Raw genomic sequence first — 23,641 nt, forward strand, 5'->3', positions numbered from 1 at the left:
AGGAGAAGCCTTTGCTCCCCTTACCATCCCCAAACAAATGGTTTGGTTGAAAGATTAAATGGAACAATTCAGAGGTGAATCCTTTGTTTAACCAGACTAAGCTTTGACAATTACGTGTGTCAAAACATTGCTTATGGCTTTATAATCATTCCAGAGAGACTTTCCATGTAAATTACCTTATGGAATGATAGAATCAACTGTCAAACAATTACGGATTTAAAAACTGATTTTATTTATTTTAGAGCCATGAGCAAAATAGTTTCACATCATCCAGGATGCTGGGATGAGTATTTGGATGGTGTTATGGTTGGCCGTGGAACAAAAAAACAGATGACCACCAAGTACTCGCCGTACTTCTTAATGTTTGGGTGAGAGGCCCGCTACTCCATAGAGGCGCCAGAACACTATAAGGTAGGTTTTTTGTCATTCGTTATGCACGATCCGTCACAATTACTCACATCATGGAAAAGTTTAATGTGTTTAATGTTTCCGGTGTTTATTTGGATATTTGTGAATGTTGTTTGCATTTAATTCAGAACCAAAACTGGATATGATACCAAAAGGCAGAGACAGTTTGTTGTTGATATTTAATTTACAAAAGGCAGCAAGAACTCACAATGCGGGCTGAGGAAATTTATATTAAAGAACTATAATTGACTTTTCCAAGACATTATAAGTCAATTTGTTGCATCTTTAATGTTGTAACACAAGTGCAAAATGATTTAAGGAAGCTTTGAATACTTAGAACTATTGTTTTTTTTATCCAAAGCTTGATGGCACTGTGGAGGATGTGGTGCAGCATGAGGTGGTGGCACAAGATGAAGGCAAGACACAACAAATATTTGAGCTGGTGAGAGAAAATATAAGAAAAGGGCATAAGAGAAAACAAAGCAGCCCAAAATGAATGCTCAGAGCGCAGTAGCTTTTAATATTGGGGACAACGTCTTAAGACAAAACATTGGGAGTCAACAGAGGAAGGGTGGCAAATTAGAAGCGAACTTTTTGGGATCATTCAAAGTTGTGGCTATAGTAGGTAAGACCGCCGACATCCAAGACAAGAATGGAGCCTTAATACCCAAAATAAATAGACCAATTGAAATTTTCTAAAGAAGATGCCTCACAGGTATGCACAAGAAAATGTAGTTTCCTCAACACCAACTGTTCCACCACAACGAGCCCCAACCCCTCCACCCTCAACTCCTCCAGCCTCAGCTCCTCCAGCCTCAGCTCCTCCAGTTTCAACTACTCCAGCCTCAGCTCCTCCAGTTTCAACTACTCCAGCCTCAGCTCCTCCAGTTTCAACTACTCCAGCCTCAGCTCCTCCAGCCTCAGCCACTCCAGCCTTAGCCACTCCAGCCTCAGCCACTCCAGCCTCACCTCCTCCTGCCTCAGCTCCTCCACCCTCAGCCACTGCAGCCTCAGTCACTCCAGCCTCAACTCCTCCAGCATCATCCTTGACGCCCCAATACACGAGGGAAAATATTGAGAAATGTAAGATTTTTTTGTAAAGTAACATAAAACATGTTAAATAAACAGTGGTGGGTTGATTGGACACTCGAAATTGCCCTGAGGTATGAGTATGAGCGTGAATGGTTGTTCGGCTCTGTGTGCCCTGTGATTGGCTGGCAACCAGTTCAGGGTGTTCCCCACCTACTGCTAAAGACAGTTGCAATAGGCTCCAGGATGTTATGTTTATTCCAGAACTGCTGGAAAAAGGGTCAGGACTCTTTAAGCCCAGACACAGGAGGATGGATGTAGCAAAGATTTATTCTTACAAAAAGACGATATATAAATAATCATACGCAAGACCAAAAAAGTGCAACAGAAGACGCTGGTGGAAAAACTCACACCAGGACAATAACGACGGGAACAAAAAACGCTTGCAAAAGGCAAGGAACAAAAGTGAACAAAAATCGCTTGCCGTAGAAGGGCAGGGAAAGCCAATTAACGAGCGAGCTCAACCGAGAAGATCAATAAACGAAAAGAGAAAACACAATGAACGCGAACAAAGTACTCGGGATGTAATAGCGAGGTGTCTAGGAATTCACAACTTGGAACCATGAGCAAGAGGAATCTTCCGACCCTGAGTTGTCAGCGTGGAGTGCTTAAATAGTGCAGTAATCAAGGACTTGACGAGTGACTGGTGCGTGGCTGGTGGGCGCGTCTCTCCAGTCATGATGACATGAACAGGAACGAAGCGCTGGAAGGAAACGCCCACTCTAGCTGGGCAAAAACTAAACAAAAACATGACAGGACAAAAACGGACCATGACACAGGATGCATATCAGGATCATAGCCATATCAGATGGTCATCCAACAGATTTCGACACGTCACAGCCTCAGCAACCCTCCCATCCAGTCTGCCTCCTGTACTTTTGAAGGAAATTGAGGTGCGCTTCCCTCATTTGCAACTAACAAATCTGGCCAGTTTACAACACTTAACTGGCTGAAGTTCTTCAGTCCAAGTGTCTCCACACACTCAATTCGGTCCAGGTGTCGCAGTAATGATATTAAGCCTACTGTCATGTACCGGGTTGTGGTTGAGGTTGAGGACGACCCAAATGCAGGGAAGCCAGGCAGGGGTAACTTAAAGGTATTTAATAAACAAAAGGCAAACGAGGAACTTGGAAAAACTTAAATATCAAAAAGTGCAAAATAACAGACACGAACAAAACATGACTGACAAAACTAAACTTGAAGAAACAGGCAGGAAGGATGCGGACTTGGACACTGACAGGGACAAGCGATAGGGAACAGGGACAAGCGATAGGGAACAGGGACAAGCGATAGGGAACAAGGACAAGCAACAGTGACAATGACAATGGACCAACAAGCAATGAAAGCAACCAGGGAACTAAATACACACAAATTGACGAGACAACGAGGAGCACCTGGACAAGACACGGAGGGTTGGAAGGACCGGATTGGTTAACACAAGGGCTTGGGTAAACGAACACAAGTGGACACAATAGACTTGACGAGACAAGACACAGGAACACAAGGCCAAAACATGAAACTAAATACTAAACCAAAAATAACAAATACAAATCATGACAGCTACATGCAAAGAAAGTCAAAAACCCACAAAGTAACCGATTGAGGATCAAACAATAAACAAAATTACACATATAAATAGAATTACAATTATAAAACAACTGACCCAATTTACTGAGGACATCATAAATATTACGTAAGGACTGCACTATTACAGTATGTAAGGTTCTATGATACAATAGTATTACTTTGTGAAATGTATTTGTTATAGTATTAGAACTCAAATAAATATGTAAATGTGTGTTTGTGATTGATTGCGTATGCATTGATTTGATTACTGCATTTATCAAAGCAGGTGCTGCCAGAATATGTATCCCCCCAGTAACTTTGCTTAGGAAAGAGGGATTCTGCTCAAATTTACTACACAGACTCAAAACGATCCAATAAGTACACAGAATAAGTGTGATTGGGGGGGTACTTATTCTGGCGGGTGCTGCCAGAAGCAGTATCACCAGGTAATTTTGCCTAGGAAGAAGGGATCCTGCTCAAATTTGCCACACTTACTCAGAATGATCCTAGAAATACACAGAATAAGTCACTTGATGGTTGGGGTTATTATTTTTGTGATTAGGGGGGGGTACTTATTCTGGCAGCACCTGCCGGAATCTGTATCCCATGGTAATTTTGCCTAGGAAGAAGGGATCCTGCTCAAATTTGCCACACTTACTCAGAATGATCCTAGAAATACACAGAATAAGTCACTTGATGGTTGGGGTTAATATTTTTGTGATTGGGGGTGGGGGTACTTATTCTGGCAGCACCTGCCGGAATCTGTATCCCATGGTAATTTTGCCGAGGATGAAGGGATCCTGCTCAGATTTGCCACACTTACTCAAAATTATCCTAGAAATACACAGAATAAGTCACTTGATGGTTGGGGTTAATATTTTTGTGATTAGAGGGCGGGGTGCTTATTCTGGCAGCACGAGCCAGAATCTGTATCCCCCGAGTAACTTTGCCTAGGAAAAAGGGATCCTGCTCAAACTTGCCACACTTACTCAAAATGATCCAATAAGTACACAGAATAAGTCACTTGATAGTTGGGGTTAATATTCTTGTGATGGGGGGGGGCTACTTATTGTGGCAGGTGCTGCCAGAATCTGAATCTCCTGGTGACTTTCCTACTGCGTAAGTGGTCATTGAATGCACCTCGAGTCCGACGCAGAACGCGAGTGACTTTATTTTTTTTATTCTTTTGCTACTCTTGACGCGGCTATCAGTGGCTATAAAAAAATAAACAAATCAGTCAATTGTAATACAATTACGTGTTCTCTAACCGGATGCCATCTATCTGTATTTTGCCACTTAATTTGATCTCGCTGGAAACATCATAGCTCACTTCACTAATCCTCTCTCCTTTTCATTGTGTTTTAATCACTGAAATTCACTTATGGTAGATTCATTGATTGCAAAATTTCTTTGGTCTAACGAATGCGAATGTGGGTAATTTCCCCCCAATTTCGGCGGAATCAAACGCTCACTTTACGTGTTAAATTGTAGCGAATGGTGTGCTGAAAACCACACCGACTGATACTACCACTTTTATGCAAAACCTAGTTTAAATTACAGCAAATCAAAAACACAAAATTGTACATTCTTCATGCCTTTCAATGAAAACAAACGTAGTAACATCGCGCCGCCTTTAGTCAATGCGTAGATTTTTTGGGGGGTAAGTACTTTGGCACGACACCGGTGTTCTGAAAAAATGTCCTACCCATCGAGACGTCCTACCAATGCCGAGTGCGCATGCGCATAACGCCGATAGTGATTTTGCGGGAAGTTAGTTGCTTTTTGTCCTACCGATAGTGATTTCGCGGGGAAGTGAGTTGCTTTTTGTCCTACCGATAGTGATTCCGCTGGAAGTTTGCAGCATTTTTTCCTACCTCTGCATTGTGCGGTGAAAAGCGGTGATTACTTAATGTTTTCATTTTCATTTGAGTCTTATTTTACTTTTTCATTGTCTCAAAAAACTTTTGGCGTGTGTTTCAGTTGTCTACATTACTCACGCAGTTTATGTATACCATACTCACCAGTAAATATCCCCAGTAAATGTTCTGTTTGTCGTAATTCTGAGTTTCATTGTTGGTGGTTTTACTTGATTAGAAAGAAAACAAAAACAATGATGCAGTAAAAATGACCGAAAATAGCCACTTATAGTTCGTACTTCCAAACCTTATACAGATATAAGAGTTTGAGCTTAACGTAGTTCATTAGATGTTGCTGCATCCTGTGTATGAAAGTGTGAGACTGTATAGTGCTGAGCGTGTGACTGGTGGAGCGGAACAGGGTATGTGGTGCAAGAATGGAATGTTTTAGGGCAGACGGTGATAACCGCAAAGAGGGGGCGGAGACGAGATAACTCAAGCCACAACCAGGAGGAGCCACCACGAGATTCTTCAGGGGAAGAAAGACCAATAAGAGCAAGCTAAAGTTAACTGCAGGATACACATAGCCAATAGAATCATGCCAGGATGCCTTTGTTGCTGTGCCATTTGCATATTGTATAGTATGAATCGTTACTGGGCAACTCGGATGTAGAAAACGTCTGCTGGTGGCAAGAGAGGTGTAGAGTTGTATTGAGAGGGACCCGAGACCCAGGTGCACATGTAGTAACTCTGTGTATTAGGAATAAATCCACTCGTGCGTGAAAATGCCGGCTTCCTGATACCTTTCTATTGCAGAACGAGCGCGCATATTGTTGGATGAGTGAGAGTTGGGTAAGGTCACAAATTGGAGTCAGATTGCTAATTTGTGTTTACGTTGATTTAAAATTAAATTCCAACAATTAATGGTGACCCCGACGTGATGCAAGAGAGGTAAAAGAAGTCTGGGATGTTAGTAGGGTTTAAAATCTGGGATTTACGTGTCAGTGTGGAAGCGGTGTGAGTGTGAAGGCTAAATTTGTTCTGCATAAAAGTGGTTGGGACACGTACGGGTGGATTTCAGGATGGCGAAGGAGAGGACGTGTGATAGTGGTCTCGGGTCTCGGGTGTGGCACTTCAGACGAACGGACTGAAGTCTGGTCGGAGATTAAGAATAAATTAATAAAAATGAATCATAAAAAAAGAGAAAGAAAGAAAGATAGAGAAAAGCAGTGTAGAGATTGGAAGTTCAATAAGAAAAGAAAAATGGAGAATGTGTAGAAAAGATGAAGGAACAATGAATGTTCCATAAAAAGGAAGATGATGAAACAGGACCAGTATTGAGAATGACAGAGAAAGTGGTTGAAGAAGGTAAAGAAGGGAGGGTGCAACTGCCCCCCTGTATCCTGAGTTACCCTCATCTCCACTTTATCAGATAACGGCATATAGAATGACGACTAGATAAGACGGAACTGCATCGATAAGACAAAGAAAACCCCCAAAAAGATAGATATATCTAAAATGCGCTCACCTCAATGTGCTGCGTGTATAAGTGGCAGTGTGCATTTGCGGCAAAGGCTGCACTGGCCCTACAGGGCAGCACATACATAATTATGAGAGATATTAGTTGAATTGAAGGACTTATTAGTGGCCAAATATCAAATATAAAGATAGATTGCGCTGCTGTTATTAATAACATGTTATTATTGTTTGTAGCTGTTCAGTGTTGAGAACTGTGTGTGTCGTTTTGTGGGCCCGTGTATACGTTTGTGTGTTTGTCTTTGTGTCAAAATTTTAGGAAGAGTGATAAAAGTGGTTGGAATTGTGCTAAATGGATTGATGAAGTAGAGCTAAAATGATATCAATGATTAGTAACTAACGAAAGGCTACTTTTGAGTGATGAGATCCTATTGAGGAAACATTTGGATCACTGAATTGGTTGCATGAATTGAAACTAGTTTTACTTTTACAGAACAATGAGAGCCCAAGTTGTGGGGATGTGATTAATTTACAGAAAAAATTAGTGATGGCGCAATTTATACTTACTTGATCCGAGAGACAAGGTATATCATTCTGATGATGGTTTTTACTTAATTGTATACTTGTGTCTTTTTCAGAAAGGAGTAGGTCTTATGAAATCTTAATTGAATGAAGATTTTGGACGTGAGCATGAGAAACCCTTGCAGGAGCATAGGTGTTTCGTGATTTTGTAGTATTGATTTGATACCTTGATGGTTTTAAGTGGCTTCGGTAAGGCTACAGTGAATTTGGAAAATTAAGGGAAAAGAAAGTGAGGAAAATTTGACAGAAGGCAATGGGTATAGGTGTAATCGTAAATCATGAGTGTGCTGTAACAAAGAGTTGACAGCTCTTTGAAGTTAGATGCTCGTTCCCAAGTAGGGGGAGGAAGTCAGAGAAAGAGGATGAAGTGATTGAAAAAGTGGAAGAAAAGACGGAATGTCTGAGAGGCATTTATCCACAGTTGCCAGACTCGCGACAGTATGTGTTTGAGCCGCCGCCCCCGTAGTCACTATGGGGGGCAGAATGGTTTTAGATGTGTCATGACCCGTGTCGGTCATGTCAGGTTTTTTGTTATTATTTTTCACCTTTTGGCCATGTCCTGGGTTTTGTTTATTTGGTCAGCTGAGTAGGGCGTTTCCCCTCAGCACTTGTTCCCCACCAGCCACGCATCTGTTCCCCGTTAGCCTCACACACCTGATTCCCATCTGCTCCCCTAATGACTGGACTATTTGAACACCTCGTGCCGACAACTCATTGTCGGTGCATTGCTCCATTACGGACTGTCACGACCGCTCTCTGATCTCGTTCATGCTCTTGTTCGCGCTCTCGCTCCCGCTATCGTCCTCGCTCCCGCTCTCGTCCCCCCGTAATTGTCACTGTCTATGTTCCCTGTCGTCTGATCCAGTTAGTCACGTTAGTTTACCTTGTTATTTTTGCACCCTGCCACGTTGTTTGTCATTGTTTTGATCCCGTTAATAAATTCCCTTAACGTTACACCTTTCCCTGCTTCCTCGTATTTTGGGTCCTCCCCCTCCTCGCCGACCCGATCCTGACAAGATGTAGAAGATAACGATTCACGGATGGCGCCAGCGACCATACAGTTGATTGAACAGGCTGTGAATAATGAGAGAAAGAGAGTGCTCGGAGAACAGCAGGGGAGTGTGGAGTCGCCCGTGCTGGCGCCAGGGGCGGCGCTAGCAGGAAACGGGGGTACCCCTAGTGCAGGGAGTAGGAGGACTCCGAAGCTGATGAAGAAGGAGGCATCGCAAAGTTGTTGGAAGGACATAGGGTGCAGAGTGAGGAAAGAGAGATGTTAGAGGAAGTGATGACGGGGACACGGAAACCTAGGCAGGCAATGCCCAGCGACGCTGATCACCGCGAGGAGGAGGTGAAAAGCTATGCATTGAGAAAACGGGGAGGCAGTGGACACAGTTTATGGAAATTAGTAAAACTGTTTGTAAAAACGATAAGCACTGTGATTTTCCATTGAATGTTATGCTAGTCGCCTCTCTGTCCACTTTTAAACCTCGTTTGAAGATGAATATTTGGGCCTTTGACTCAACGTGAGACTGTTGCTGTTCTGTTGTTTTTCTGGTGTCTACTGTAAATGTGTTTATGTTAGTTAATTTGAGTTATATACAGAGAGTTGCACTGTATTGTATTTCATTGTGTTTAGGACTGAGACGTTGTAAAACATTGTTTGGAAGGCCTTATAGAATACCTCAAATTTAAGAACAAATGGGAAATAGATGCTGAAGCAACTTTAGCTGACTGTGTGTGAAAAGTGTTAGAAAAACAAAAGACAGGCGCAAATCTAGAGTGGTGAGGATTTTTCTGTCTCCCAGCAGGGCACTAAACTAGTGGAGCCAGGAGACTGGATGCTTGAAAGAAGTTTGAAGATAAGACATTTGTAATTATCCAAGGGGGGAGCACCAGCAGGAACATGTAAACATTTCAGACATGAGAGGAAAAGCAGACATCAATGGCAGTCGTTAACTGATTGAAAAGGCAGATATGCCTTTTAGTGCTCTCGCACTAAAGTCACAGTCCTTTTGTTTCAGAGGTGTGTCTCGGACACACTTCTTTGATGTTGCAGCTATTGAATCCAGTCTTCAGGCATTCGCTTCTCTTGAAGTCTTCTCATCCATATGGTCAAACATAGGTCATACTGTGGAACAATTTTTTTGCAATGCTAATGGAGTGGAATATGGGATAAAGTAAATATTCAACCGAACAATAAATATAAATTAGCAGGGAATTAGAACACAAGTTAAACACTGAAACATGCAAGGGACACCTGAGGAACAGCAGAACAGCGACAATCTTATTAGAATTTAAATTTTTAAGCAAAGGGATTATGATTTTGGGATAAGTTTTAAGGTTCTTCTCTTTTCTGCCCCCTCCTTCCCCTGCTTGGGAATTAGGTGATGTGACATGCTTTGAAGATTACGGCACTGACGAACCGGGAAGGGACCTGCTCTGCCGAAGTCGTCTTCATGCAGCGCCTTTTCTGATTTCCTTATATTTCAGCACTTCATTGAACTACTTGTTGGCCTGTTTGCTATTTCTGTTCTTTCCTTTCTGTTCCCAATTCCCCGAATTAGGTGATGGCAATTCACTTGGAAGTGGCTGTACTGAATTTACACCAACTGACTGGTACAAGATCGGAGGCTCATCTTCGGATATGCTGCCATGGATATTACGGCCCTGGATGAGGACCCACTCCACTGAAGTCATCTTCCTGCAGCACTTCATTCAATTGACTCTTACATTATCTTATCTATTATTGCATAGCATCATTGTATGTGTCAAATGTTGCCCAGTTGGCATCCATTGCAGCCTGGTCATCCTGGAAGGGGGATTCCCCCATCTGTGGTCCCTTCTCAAGGTTTCTCACTTTTCCCCTAATGAGGTTTTTTGAGTTTTTCCTTTCCCTCCTGGGGGTTAAGATCGGGGATGTCGATTGTGGTTATGTAAAGCCCTTTGAGACTGTCTGTGATTAAGGGCTATACAAATAAAATTGACTTGACTTGAAATATTCTATGAACATGTTGAAAGAAAATCCTTGGAACAGGAAATATCTAGCAATTGGAGATTGGTTTACCAAAGATAAAGTTGGACTAAATAGTTTTTTAGATGATTTATTAACTGATGTGTATTAAATGTGACAAAGGTGGAAGACAGATGTTTTATGACTGTACGACGCGAACCCTGACATGACAACTTTTAAGGGACATGACAGCATTCCATAAATACCAGACTGCTAACATCCGCATCTATGAGCTGTTTGATGTCACAGGTGCAGTATCGTCAGCTACGTCCAGGAGAGGAGAAACGACATCACGGGGAGTGAATGGGAAAATCAAGAGACCCACAGTTGTAAACTTTGGCATACGCTGGCTAAATTGAGGCAAAATTAAGGAGCTGCCAGCACAAATCTTAGTGTAATCTGTTATGCTTCTCCAGCGGAGCTGGAAAATTAAAGCAGGACTCTCCAAACGCAGACACGGGAAAAGGTGGTGTTACAAAGATATTTATTAATAATCAGAATATTCAGTATCCAAGTATAAATCTAGGACTCGCGGGGTCTATCGGCTATGGGATATAAATATATAGTTCTATCGACGAAAACATGAAGCGCTGGTGGAACACTCACACCAGGAAAAAAGGAATGCCGACGGAATGAAAATCGCTTGCAAAAGGCAAGGAAATAAATAACGAAAATAGCTTACCGCACAAGGGTAAGAGAATACCAAACCTGGAAGAAAGGAAACAGAAAACGAACCGAGCTGTAGCTGGATAATCAAGCCGGACGCGAAAAAGGGAGGGGTCTCTGTGCGGAATTGGAAAGTATCTTTTTGGTGAATGAAAGTGTGAAAGAAAAAGTGTTTGGACGTATATGTGGTTTGAGTGAATGTTTAAGGGACGGGCCTCAGGAAAGAAACAAAGAAAATTGATTGAGGACACCGGCAAGCCCTTACAGTACTTACGATGCAATGGGCGGACAGGCCTGATCAACCTGGATCCCTATTGCACTCCCAAGTATTGATTTTCAAATTGTTATTGGAGAAAGATTGGAGTAATTAAATTCAAGCATCAAGTGAATGATTGATTGACGTTATTACAGAAAATTTATGCAAAACTGAAAGTTTCAGAATGGAGGTAATTTGCCCCTTCTCACTGGCAAGTGCCACTCCTCCAGTTCTCTCCACAGGTTTGAGGTGACATGTGACCAGAAGGCCGGAGAACGCTTCAAATAGCGCCTCACCACGCCCATCCCGGCCGGAGGTTCTCCTCAACAAGGAGAGAGATATAAGATATTCTAATTCAGGGTCCACGGAACAGATTAAGATCTAATTGTTGCTTTAGCCTGCTCATGTGCCCCACAGGTTTTATTATTATTCACATTGGATGGGCGACTAGATAACACACACCCAGTCCAGGATAGGGCAAAATTTTGTTATATTGTTTGGACTTTTCCATAATATACAGCGGTGGCGCTGTTTTTATAAAAAGTTACTCACTAAACGCAAGGGTAGGTGCGTTGTAGAGGGGATTACAGAGTTACATGCGGGACAAAATTTACTTAACAGGAACTGTCCTCACTTGAGGCCGAGGCCAGACCTGCTGACCAGCATGATGGTCACCAGCTAAATGGGGACACCTCAGGTGAGATTGGCCGTGCCGTGCATCAGATATTTCTGGGCCCGTTGGGGCCGATGTTGCTGTGTCTTTCAGGTGGGTAAGGGGGAGACAGGCCTGGTCTATGTGGCCAGGGCGAGACGTGAATGGAGTGAGACTTCCGGTAGCGACCCGTCCGATAATGTTGTCATTACACAGCTGTTCCAGTGGGCCGTCCTCAAGGGCGTGCCCCTTCCGGGTGCAGACATCATGCGAAATAGTCCATCACTGAAAAACTGCTAATCAGTCGAAGTAGAATGCATTTGTTCCATAATTTTACACGACATTGGCAAGAAAATAGAGTGTTGGATTAAGGAGCGTTACTAAAAATTGTTGTACTCGCAGGTTTGGAAGGCCAAGAGAGATAAAAATATTAAAACAAAAAAGGGGAAGAAGCTGAGGCAGCAGCCGACGCATGTGGCTCCCATTGGACCTGCTCCTTCCACTTCTGCTGCTTGTGGGCAAGGTTCGGGTGACACAGCGCCACAGCAGACTGGCTGTCCGTAGCAGGGTGGTCAACGAGGTCGGGATTGTGGGAACAGAGGTAGGGGTGGTTATAGACAGGGGTTGTGAGTGGGGTGTGCTCTTGCTGCGGGGTGTGGGGTCACTGGGTGATGAGCTGTCCATACCGAGCCACTTTCTGGAATCTGCCATCCTCTGGTGCCATACCTGTCGCAAAGAGCTCCACCGGCGCAGGGGGCGCCACCGTTACCCACTCCCAACGCACTCTTGACACCAACCCGCTGGTACCCCATTCCATGACAGGGGGCCACGGAGCTTCAGCGTTCGAGGACTGGCAGGTCCCTGCATTCCGAGGACGGTGGATGGACAAGTTTTCGATGGTGCTGGATACTGGGGCGAGCTATGAGCTCCTTCCGCATCTCCCAGTGAGCCATGTGGACTCTCGAGATTGCCAGAGTCACTGCCATTGACTGAACGAACACTGGAATTCGAGTGGCATTTCCGGATGGGACTGAACTTGACTGTGGATATCCTTCGGAGGGAGCATATGTCGTGCTCTCTTCCTTCCCAGTGGCTGAACTAAACTGAAACATCTGAGAGCAGCTCTGAAACCTGGTTCTCCATCCTCCCGCGGTGGGTATGCCCTGTTCCTGCTTTGGTCTGAGTGGTGTAGCAACCTCCACCCATTCAATTCACCAATTGACACATCACATTGTACATGTGGTCACACACATGGTTTGGTTGATCAAAATGCATTCATCTAAATTTAGTCAGGAGTAGATCTTCCATTAGAATTATATATTTGTTATGTCTACCGGCGTTGCCTCGCACGCGTGCCTTGTCCCTGAGCAGCGGAAATGGTATGAATTGTTTACTTTCACCGAGCCACAAATCACATTGAATATTGATGCGCGTCATCATACTAAAGATCTAGGCCCCATAGTTGTTGAATACTCCGCGTCAATATCAGGATATCATACTTCAGCACCCACTACAAATTGTTTGGTTTTGGGATCATCAATAAATTTCAAAATTTCCAGAGAAGGGTCGCTCGGAAGAGGTAATTCTGTGTGTGTCTCTGCTAGAGGAGTTGTGGACCCAGGGCCCGACTGATTTGGGCCTCAGCTCCACAGCTCCACAATAGTTTTTACTGTCTCTACCCCCTCCCCCAGTTGACAGAATCAGTGTGGGCACAGCCTGGAGGTGGATTGAAGCATTCGGGAGACAATAGGAGGTGAAGACTGCAGCGGTCTTGGAGCTGTCTATGTCTTGGAGAGCACCTATTCTTCCCGTTAAAAAAAAAATAAAAAATAATAAAAATTGTTTAATTTGGTATTTGCGTTATTATAGTTTTGGGATTTTTTATTTTAAGCATAAATGGTTACTATTTCATTTGGGTTGCTTTAAAAATTTGTCAAAAATAGATATTTGAACTCAGCATCACTGGAGTCGGACATCACTCCGTACGTCGACCTCCGGGTGCTTTCCCGGAGGTGGACTGAACCTCGCTGGAAAGGAACGTTTAGAGTTCTGGCTAGAACCTCACACGCGTCCAATTGGAAACTAAAGGACAAAAGTGATACCATTACTCACAGTTGCGCCCGGCCCCAGACTTTGTGCCTGCCAATGGTGAGCTTCAAGGTTGACCGCCCGGACGGGCAGGTCAAGAGAGGGAATGTGAAGATGGCGAGAATTGGATCAAAGTCGGACTCGAAAGTGTCTGAACAAAGACGACGGTGATGCAAATGTTTAACTTTATTGACTATTTTGCTTGCTGGCGTGTGCTTTGTGTGGACTATGTTGGCATTTGAACATAGGATGCAGGATGACAGAAGTGATGGAGCGAAAGCAGAACGAGTGATGGTGTACTATTCCTGTAATGGAACGGTATGGTATGAAGCAGAGCAAGATGGTGGTAAGACGCTGACACAGACACAACAACTACTGCTAAATATGAAATGGAAACAACCGAAACAGGTGAACACTTGGGTGACAATTTTTAATTGGACACACCCGTGGAATGATGTGGTAATGGAAAAGAAAAAGCCTATTTTTGACACCCAAGTTGCAAAACAAAATTTCACCTGCCTAAAGTTAAATGGGACTGGCCCTGGGATTGGAAATATCCAGGAGTCATGGTGTAATGAAAATGTGTCTTTGCCAGTAGGAATCCCTCTCGCTCGTGCTGATGTTTGGCTGTGGTGTGGAGAGAAAGTACTGTACGATAGGCTTCCCACCAGTGCCTCAGGTAAGTGCGCCCTGGTAACGCTGATCATGCCAGTTAGTGTGACAGCCTTAGATCTGGCCACAATGGAATGGGAATGCGTTGGACAATGGGGAAGAATCCCCTTCCTTACAAGGAAGAGAAGGGACATGCAAGAATGGTTGAATGCAGGAGATCCCACATATATAGATGCAATTGGAGTCCCAAGAGGGGTCCCTGACTAGTATAAATTGGTGGATCAAATTGCGGCAGGATGGGAGAGTCTTTTCCTGTTCGTTACAGTAAACAAAAATGTGGACCGGATTAATTATGTCCACTATAATGTCCAACGATTGGCGAACTTCACCACCTCGGCACTCCAGGCAGTGCATGAGCAATTGGCTGCCACGTCTCTTATGGCATTCCAAAATAGAATGGGCTTATATATGGTATTAGCTGAAAGAGGAGGAGTGTGTGGTATTTTTGGGGATTAGTATTGTACTCTGATTCCCAACAATACGTCTCCTGACGGTCGCCTTACCAAGGCAATGGAGGGTGTGCGCACGCTAAGTAACAAAATGAAGGAGCACTCAGGTATGGACACCAGTTGGTATTCTGACTGGTTAAACGTCTTTGGTAAATATAAAAGCTTGATTGCATCAGTACTGATTTCTTTCGCTGTGTTCGCCGCTATTATGGTGTTATGCGGATGTTGCTGTATTCCATGTATCAGATCATTATCTGTTAAGACAATTGAACGCACGTTGGGGCCACTCCCTCCGGGTGGCCAATACATGATGATCCCTCAGAAGGACCCCCAGGAGGCGGAGACAGCTGTGGCCCTCCGCGAGTCCGGGATGTGAGTATGTGAAGATGGCCTCAGGGACCTGAGTCCATGAGGAGGGAATGAAATTTTCTACTGATTTTCTACTGGAATGAAATTTTCTACTGATTTTCTACTGGAATGAAATTTTCTACTGATTTTCTACTAGAATGAAATTTTCTATTGATTTTTAATTTTTTACTAATTTTTAATTGTTTGATGATTTTTAGCTTATGGCAATTGATTTTTAGCTCGTGTTTAACAATAAAACAAGGTGTTTGAGTGATGACCTCAGTCGTCTGAGGTCATGAGAGGGAATAAAGGAATATAAGAGTTTGAGCTTAACGTAGTTCATTAGATGTTGCTGCATCCTGTGTATGAAAGTGTGAGACTGTAAAGTGCTGAGCGTGTGACTGGTGGAGCGGAACAGGATATGTGGTGCAAGAATGGAATGTTTTAGGACAGACGGTGATAACCGCAAGGAGGGGGCGGAGACGAGATAACTCAAGCCACAAGCAGGGGGAGCCACCACGTGATTCTTCAGGGGAAGAAAGACCAATAAGAGCAAGCTAATGTTAACTGCAGGATACACATAGCCAATAGAAGTACGTCTGCTGGTGGCAACAGAGGCGTACAGAGTTGTATGAGAGGGACTCGAGACTCAGGTGCACATGTAGTAATTCTGCGTGAAAATGCCGGCTTCCTGATACCTTTCTATTGCAGAACGAGCGCGCATATTGTTGGATGAGTGAGAGTTGGGTAAGGTCACAAATTGGAGTCAGATTGCTCATTTGAGTTTACATTGATTTAAAATTAAATTCCAACAATATATATATATATATCTGTCTGTTGTAGCACAGCTCCTTTTTGTATTGTTTGCAATACATTTTTATGTACATATATATGGTCTGTGCTTATATTGCAATATATATAGTGAAATATAAATAGAAAGTCTCATAAATGGAAATATATTTCTGAATGAATGATATTTTCCTATATATGGCAATGAAATTTGTGTTTCATGAGGGAAGTACTGGCATAATATGGTCATACCTGGATGACTCAGTTAAATCCTGAGCTACTGCATTTTGAACAAGCGGCAGACCTCTGACACTGTATTTTTAAAGCCCTGTGGAAGGTCATGTTCAACTAGGCATGAAGAAAGAAAGAAATTATGAGATGGTTAAGTACTCAATCAATCCAGCACCAGTCTTGAGTTGCCAAAATGGCTCTAGAGTCTGCCCACTAGTAAATGGTGATCAACAGTATTGAGCGCAGCTCTAAGCTTCAATGATAAAATGAAATGGTGAGTCTGAATCTAGTGACAGTAATAAATCATTCACTGGTTTTGTTAGAGATGTTTCTGTGGAATGATATGCACTGAAGGTGGACTAAATTGGCTCAAAAAGATCATTATGGGATCATTAAAAACATGTTCAAAGCGGGCCACTTTTGACAGGCTTGAGACAGGGTAAAACTAACATGTCTCACGACGGTCTAAACCCAGCTGTAGTTTGCAAGACTTGACAACGGTTTCTTTAGTAATGGTTTAACCACACCAGACATAAAACAGGAGGGGGAAAACTATGAGGCGCGGTTCGGGACATAATTCTGTTAGACTGGAAAGCGGTGAATGTGGATTCTTAAAACGCTGACAAGGAAAAAATGAGATTTGGCAAGGGTTTATTGTGACCGATAGTTAACAATCAGAATCCAATAGGCAAGATATCTTGCTATCAATTTATTGTAATAATTAGAGTATCTATAATTACTGTTGTCGGGTGACGATCACGAAAAATGCTGGTGGACCAAACTCACACCAGGAAATCAAAACGAGAAACAGAAAGAGCTTCCAACGCAAGATGACCGAAAACCGAAAAATTGCTTACCTCGAAAGGGTAAGGTGAGTCCAAACACGAAAACGAGAACGAAAAGCGAGCCGAAGAATAGCTGGATACAAAATAACAAAAACACACCACATACCATACACGGAACAAACGAGGCGAGAACTATAGCAAGGGCACATGAACGAGAGCAACGTGGGACAATAATGTCCGCGTCGGTGGCTTAAATAGTCCGTAATCACGGTCTTCATAGGTCGCAGCTGCGTGGCTCGGGAGCGCGTCTCGCTCGCGGCCGGGTCACAGGATCGCGCGCCGCCGGAACACGCCCACTCAGCTGCAACAATAACAGACGGATCGTGACAAATTCAGGAATAGCTCTCACACTTATTACTGAAATGCGCTCATACGCATAGGTGAAAATGTTGTCGCTCATACACACCAGTGAAATGAACTCATCCACATTAGTGAAATGCGCTCATACACGTAGGTGAAATGCGCTCATACACACAACTGAAATGCACTCATACACGCTAGTGAAATGCGCTCATACACACAACTGAAATGCACTCATATACAATAGTGAAATACGCTCATAAATATGGGTGAAAATGTTGTCGCTCATACACACTAGTGAAACGTTCTCACACACACTGGTGAAATGCGCTCATGCACACCACTGAAATGTGCTCATACACACTGGTGAAATGTGCTCATACATGTAGGTGAAACGTTCTCACATACATATGTGAAATGCGCTCATACACGTAAGAGAAACGTTCTCACATACGTAGGTGAAATGCGCTCATACATATAGGGGAAATGCGCTCATACAAACTCCCACACTGTTGAAAACACAAACACTACAACAAGCTCGCTTAACGATCCAACCATTTAAAAAAAAAAAATAATTTAACATTTAATGGATGGGCGCCACTGTGAGCGACTGGTTAGCACGTCTGCCTCACAGTGCAGAGGTCCAGGATTCCAATCCGCTGGGAGGCTCGCCATCAATGCACAGGAATCTTCAACGAAGTTTTAATGCTTCCATAAGATATGACCGGTTTATTATTTTTATTTTTCAAACTGTTTTTTTTTCATCTCATTTAGATAAAGCTATATTTGTCTGCAAAAAAAAACAATATCTGAGCTGATTATCCTCACAGGGGTCACGGGTGTGCTGGAGCATATCCCAGCAGTCTCCAAGCAGTAGGTAGGGTACACCTTGAACTGTTTGCCAGCCAGTTGTACAATGCACACAGAGAGAAATAGACATTCTCACTCACAATCACACATATAGGGGCTATGAAGAGTGTTCAATTAACCTGCCATGCGTGTTTTTGGACTCTTGAAGGAAACCAGAGGACCCGGAGAGAACCCATGTAGGCATGGGAGAACATGCAAACTCCACATGGAAGGCCAGAGCCCGTATGAGCGCATTTCCCCTATATGTATGAGCGCATTTCACCTATGTGTGTGAGAACGTTTCACCTACATGTATGAGCGCATTTCACCAGTGTGTATGAGCACATTTCAGTGGTGTGTATGAGCGCATTTCAGTGGTGTGTATGAGCGCATTTCACCAGTGTGTATGAGCACATTTCAGTGGTGTGTATGAGCGCATTTCACCTTAGTGTGTGAGAACGTTTCACCTACGTGTATGAACGCATTTCACCATCGTGTATGAGCGCATTTCACCTATGTGTATGAGCGACAACATTTTCACCCATATCTATGAGCACATTTCACAAGTGTGTATGAGTGCATTTCAGTAGTGCGTATGTGCGCATTTCACTAGTGTGTATGAGTGACAACATTTCACCTATGTGTATGAGCGCATTTCAGTGGTAAGTGTGAGCGCTATTCCTGAATTATGTCCCGAACGGCGCCTCATAGAAAACTCTGCTTAACAATGAATGATAATCATGTAACTTAGCAGTTAGCACAGCCAACTAAACTGACTCAAATTTAGTGAGACCCTTTCCTGAGATAATGGGCATATTGGCAAGACATACTGAGCCCCCAAAGTGAGACTGGGGGATTTTGAATTTAATATTCTCTTCTCAATCATTGTAATCAATCATAAAATCCAGTGCTGGTTTATAGAAGCTGATGATGTGTTCATTTGGACATAACCAGCTTGGGCCCCTGAGCTGGGACTGGGACTTTCCACGATGTGCAACCTGAAACCCCGGTCAGGCAACTGCAAAAACTAGCAACGCCTGTGCAACCACTGTGCCTTATTACCCCTTTAGGGCCCTTTATCTCAAAGACTATGTTACTGTTTTTTGGGATTGTCTTCCCCTTAAAAAAATAAAATTTCATCCTGTTCACAGTGGGGGGGGGGAGATATTAATTGAGAGTTGCAACTAATAAAAGCTATTACAGATATGAGTGAGCAGGTGGTGCTCATGTCAGCACACTTCAGAAATATAGAAAAATAAATAAATGTACACAGTAGTAATGCATTTGTGTATGTTATCCATCGAGAGCCTGTTGACGTACTGTGTCTCCACCTGGTACAGCGGCTGCACTGAGGCGGACAGAGTGAGGCTCCAGAGGACAGTCAAAACAGCGCAAAGGATTATTGGCTGCCCTCTCCCCTCACTGTCGGACATCTACGCCGCCCGGTGCTTCAGAAGGGCTCTCAACATCGTCAAAGACAATACCCACCCAAACTCACACCTGTTCGACCTGTTGCCCTCTGGCAGGCGCTACAGGTGCATCAAATCGAGGACCAATAGACTGAGAAACAGTTTCTTTCCAAGAGCCATCTCCATTCTGAACTCTCACACACACACACGAGAACACCCTTACCTTGCAGAACAGCATCGTGATGTGTTTTTATATACCCTATTCAGTACTAAATTCCATTGCACTCTCTTATTTATTTATCTAATTTATATATTTGTCTGTATTATTGTTGTATTGCACTGGAGAGGGGAGCCCTCTAATCTCGTTGCACACTTGAGTACAATGACAATAAAGGGATTTCTAATTCTAATTCTAATTAATTAAAGAGCAATATAATATGTATACTGTATATCGCTGGCAATGGGCAGAATCTTCAGGAGACCCCATAAAAACATTAACACAAACGATCAATCTTCGAGAGCAATACATTTGCAATACTTAAGGTGGATCAATAATTTGTAAAAAATAATACACACACACACAAACACACACTTGGAAACTGACCGGTAGTATATTAGATGTGTGAAAACAAAACGACATTTCGACAATTGTAACATAGACAGGTCCAGCCTGCCTGCATGTGTGGAAGTTTGTCAGTTCATCACTCCCTCATTATTTTTAATGTGCTTCCTCCATTGCTAAATTGCATTTTGTCTCCGCTACTTTAGGACTGAGAGAAAAAAAATACTGTTCACAATGGTGACAGCACACAATTGTCCCTCCATCCATCCATTATCTGTACCGCTTCTCCTCACTAGGGTCGCGGGGGGCGCTTGAGCCTATCCCAGCTATCTTCAGGCAGTAGGCGGGGGACGACCTGAATTGGTTGCCAGCCAATCGCAGGGCACAGAGAGACCAAAAACCATCCGCGCTCACACTCATACCTAGGGGCAATTTAGAGTGTCCAATAAACCTGCCATGCATGTTTTTGGAATGTGGGAGGAAACCGAGTACCCGGAGGAAACCCACGCAGGCACGGGAGAACATGAAAACTCCACACGGGAAGGCCGGCGCTGGGATGGAACCCACGACCGATGCTGTCTCTCACTGTGAGGCCATCATGCTAACCAGTCGGCCACCGTGCCGCCGCACACAATTGTATTCATTTAACATATTCAAAAATTATAAAATCTTATACAATTACTGCTGCTGCCTCTCATCCCCAATGTGCGCCTTGTTGTGGCTTTTGGGATTTGTGGCGGAAAATTACTTCTGTCTGCACTTATTCCGCCAGTGTGAATCTGACTAAAATGACATTCAGATTCTGCCTTTTCATATTCATTGAGATTATATGGACCATTTTTATTCCGTTTGGTCATTCAGATACATTCTATTCGAAATACACGTCCCCATGTAAACCTGGCTAGTGTTTCAAGGTTAATGTGAGGCATTAGTCCGCCTGCCGGCACGGTGAACAACTGTTTAGCGTGATGGCCTCACATTGCAGAGGTTGTGGGTTTGATTCCGGCTCCGGCCATCCTGTGAGGAGTTTCCATGTTCACCCCGTGCCTGGGTGTGTTTCCTCAGGGCAATCCAGTTTCCTCCCACATTCCAAAAATATGCATGGCAGGTCTATTGGACACTCTAAATTGCCCCTTGGCGTGAGTGTGAGTATGTTTGGTTGTTGGTCTATGTGTGCCCTGTGGTACAGATAATGGAAGGATGGATAGTCCGCCTATGAAAACGTCAGTGACGGACTGATGGCCCTTACATCTGTCAGGACCGCTTCCCAGCCGAGGCTGGAAAGCGGTGGAAGGTGGATCCTTAATCGCAGACTCAGGAGGAATTGATTGACAGGACGTTTATTGGAAGCCGTCAAGCAATACACAATAATCACTATGAAACAGTATCTATAAATTTAGTAACCGCAAGGGTTCTATGAGTACAGCCGCCGGAGAGGCGAAACACAAAACGCTGGGAGACCGAGTCACTCCAGGAAAAGATAAGGAATCAACAAAAAACGCTTGCAACGCAAGAAACCGAAAAACAATGCTTACCACGAAAGGGTGAAGACAAAATCCAATTGAGAACGATAAACTGAAAGCGAGCCGAAAAGTAGCTGGTGAAATTCAAAAACATGAAAACGCAAACAACAGAACAAGAGCAAATCGCGAGCAGAGCAATCTGTGAACGAGAGCATGAGCAATAGCATGAGCAATGTGGAACAATAATCCGACGCGGGTATGTCCGCGTCGGCTGCTTAAATAGTTCAGTCATTAGCGTCTTAATGACGCGCAGCTGTGGTGATCGGAAGCGCGCCCCGCTCGTGGCCGCTTCCCGGAGCGGAGCCGCCGGGCCACGCCCACTCGCTGGGGACGCAACAGACGGATCGTGACAACATCGAGACAGACGAACAGGTGTAAATACCCACTTCTGATGACTGACTTTACTCCTCTTCTGCTCACTGGAATGTGCCTAACATGATCACAACTGATAAGGGGCCTCAATCAGAACAGCCTTATACCACTGCTATCTCTATACCACTACTACAAGAAATCATCGTATTCTTCACATTGATGTTATATTATATCCTGGTGTTGTATTTTTGGTGAGTTTTTTATCCAATCAGAATTCAGCTTGATCGTGTTGCCAGGCAGATTTCACAATACCAGTAGAACGCACTATTCGTCCGAGGCCCTCAGTTACAATTGTGTGGGCATCTGTTCTGTCAACGTCAATGAGCTTTCAGAGTTGATAGACAGTTGCGATAGCCAATGAGATCACGATTTGGTTACAGTGAGCCTTCACGCGTTTTGTGATTGGATACTCACTCTAGAGGGGGTCAGCGCTACGCGGAACCAACATACCCGGAAGTCGTAATTGGCGACCGTTCGAAACTGTAAAATATATTCTTGCTTTTTTTAAACCTCAATGGCCGAAAGAAGGAACGGTGTGGAATTAATAACAGATGCACTTGCGAGGCCATTTTCAAGATGGACCTTTCAAGAGAAGCAAGGTTGTCCAACACTCACTCAGTACTGTGTAGGTGTGTTTCTATATATTATTTGTCCATCCGTGGTGACATGATGATGATACTATGAGAGCGATACAGTCAAATAGGACTAAGTAGGACTTCACTGAAGGCCTACGTGTGAAATGCACGGCCCGCCACTGGTATTCACTGACCCAGCCGGTCACACAAGCTTGTCTGGCCAACGGATGACATCGGCATGCTGCACCATGAACAGAGGGGCTGCAAACAATTTGGGCCCCTGGGCAGGGACAGGTAGTTCACCTATGTATGACCCGAACGCCTTGAGTGACTGCAAGAACCAGCAGAGCCTGTGGTGCCAGGGAACTGTTCAGAATCGCTCAAGGACTACAATACAGAATTTTAAAAAGTAAATGCTTGGCCTGTAACGTGGCAGAATAACACACAAAATGCTCTGCCTGGCTACAGCCCGATATGGCCCTTTTTTTATGAGTGTCCAATCAATACAAGCTGACCATAGCATGCAGTCATTGGCTGTGAGTTATTGGTTGTAATAGGAACTCAGGGAAACAGATGTAAAAGCCAGTGGACAGGCTAATTGGACATGCAAATTGGATTAAGGGTGAAGAGGCTCAATATAACTTGTGCACCTGGGGGAATTTGTCTCCTGTAGATTGAACCACTCTAATTTTGCGACTACATGTAAGTACAAAAAATACATTCAGCACATAACACGTAAGTACAGAGAATCATGGAGCAATGAAGGATACCACCAGTATAGTAGTTCCAACAATGACAGCTGTGCAAATGATGTGGAGAGTCGCCAAGCAATATAGAGTGAATTATTATGAGTGACCTGTTTAGGCAATGAAAGGCAAGAGGGAAGAATATATTGGAATGTTAGTTATAATTTCATAGTGCCTACCTGAAGGAAGCAAATGGAACAGCTGGTGACCAGGATGTGAATGGGGTCTTTCCTTGTTTTAGTTATTGCAGTGCGCAAATAATAAAAAATGGTAATGGGGTACCAATGATCTTCTTGGCAGCCCCGACTGTCAGCTAAGGCGG

Source organism: Idiotropiscis lumnitzeri, chromosome 7, assembly GCF_059441095.1.
Source record: "Idiotropiscis lumnitzeri isolate Australia: NSW breed Sydney's pygmy pipehorse chromosome 7, RoL_Ilum_1.0, whole genome shotgun sequence".
NCBI classification, from domain to species: Eukaryota; Metazoa; Chordata; class Actinopteri; order Syngnathiformes; family Syngnathidae; genus Idiotropiscis; species Idiotropiscis lumnitzeri.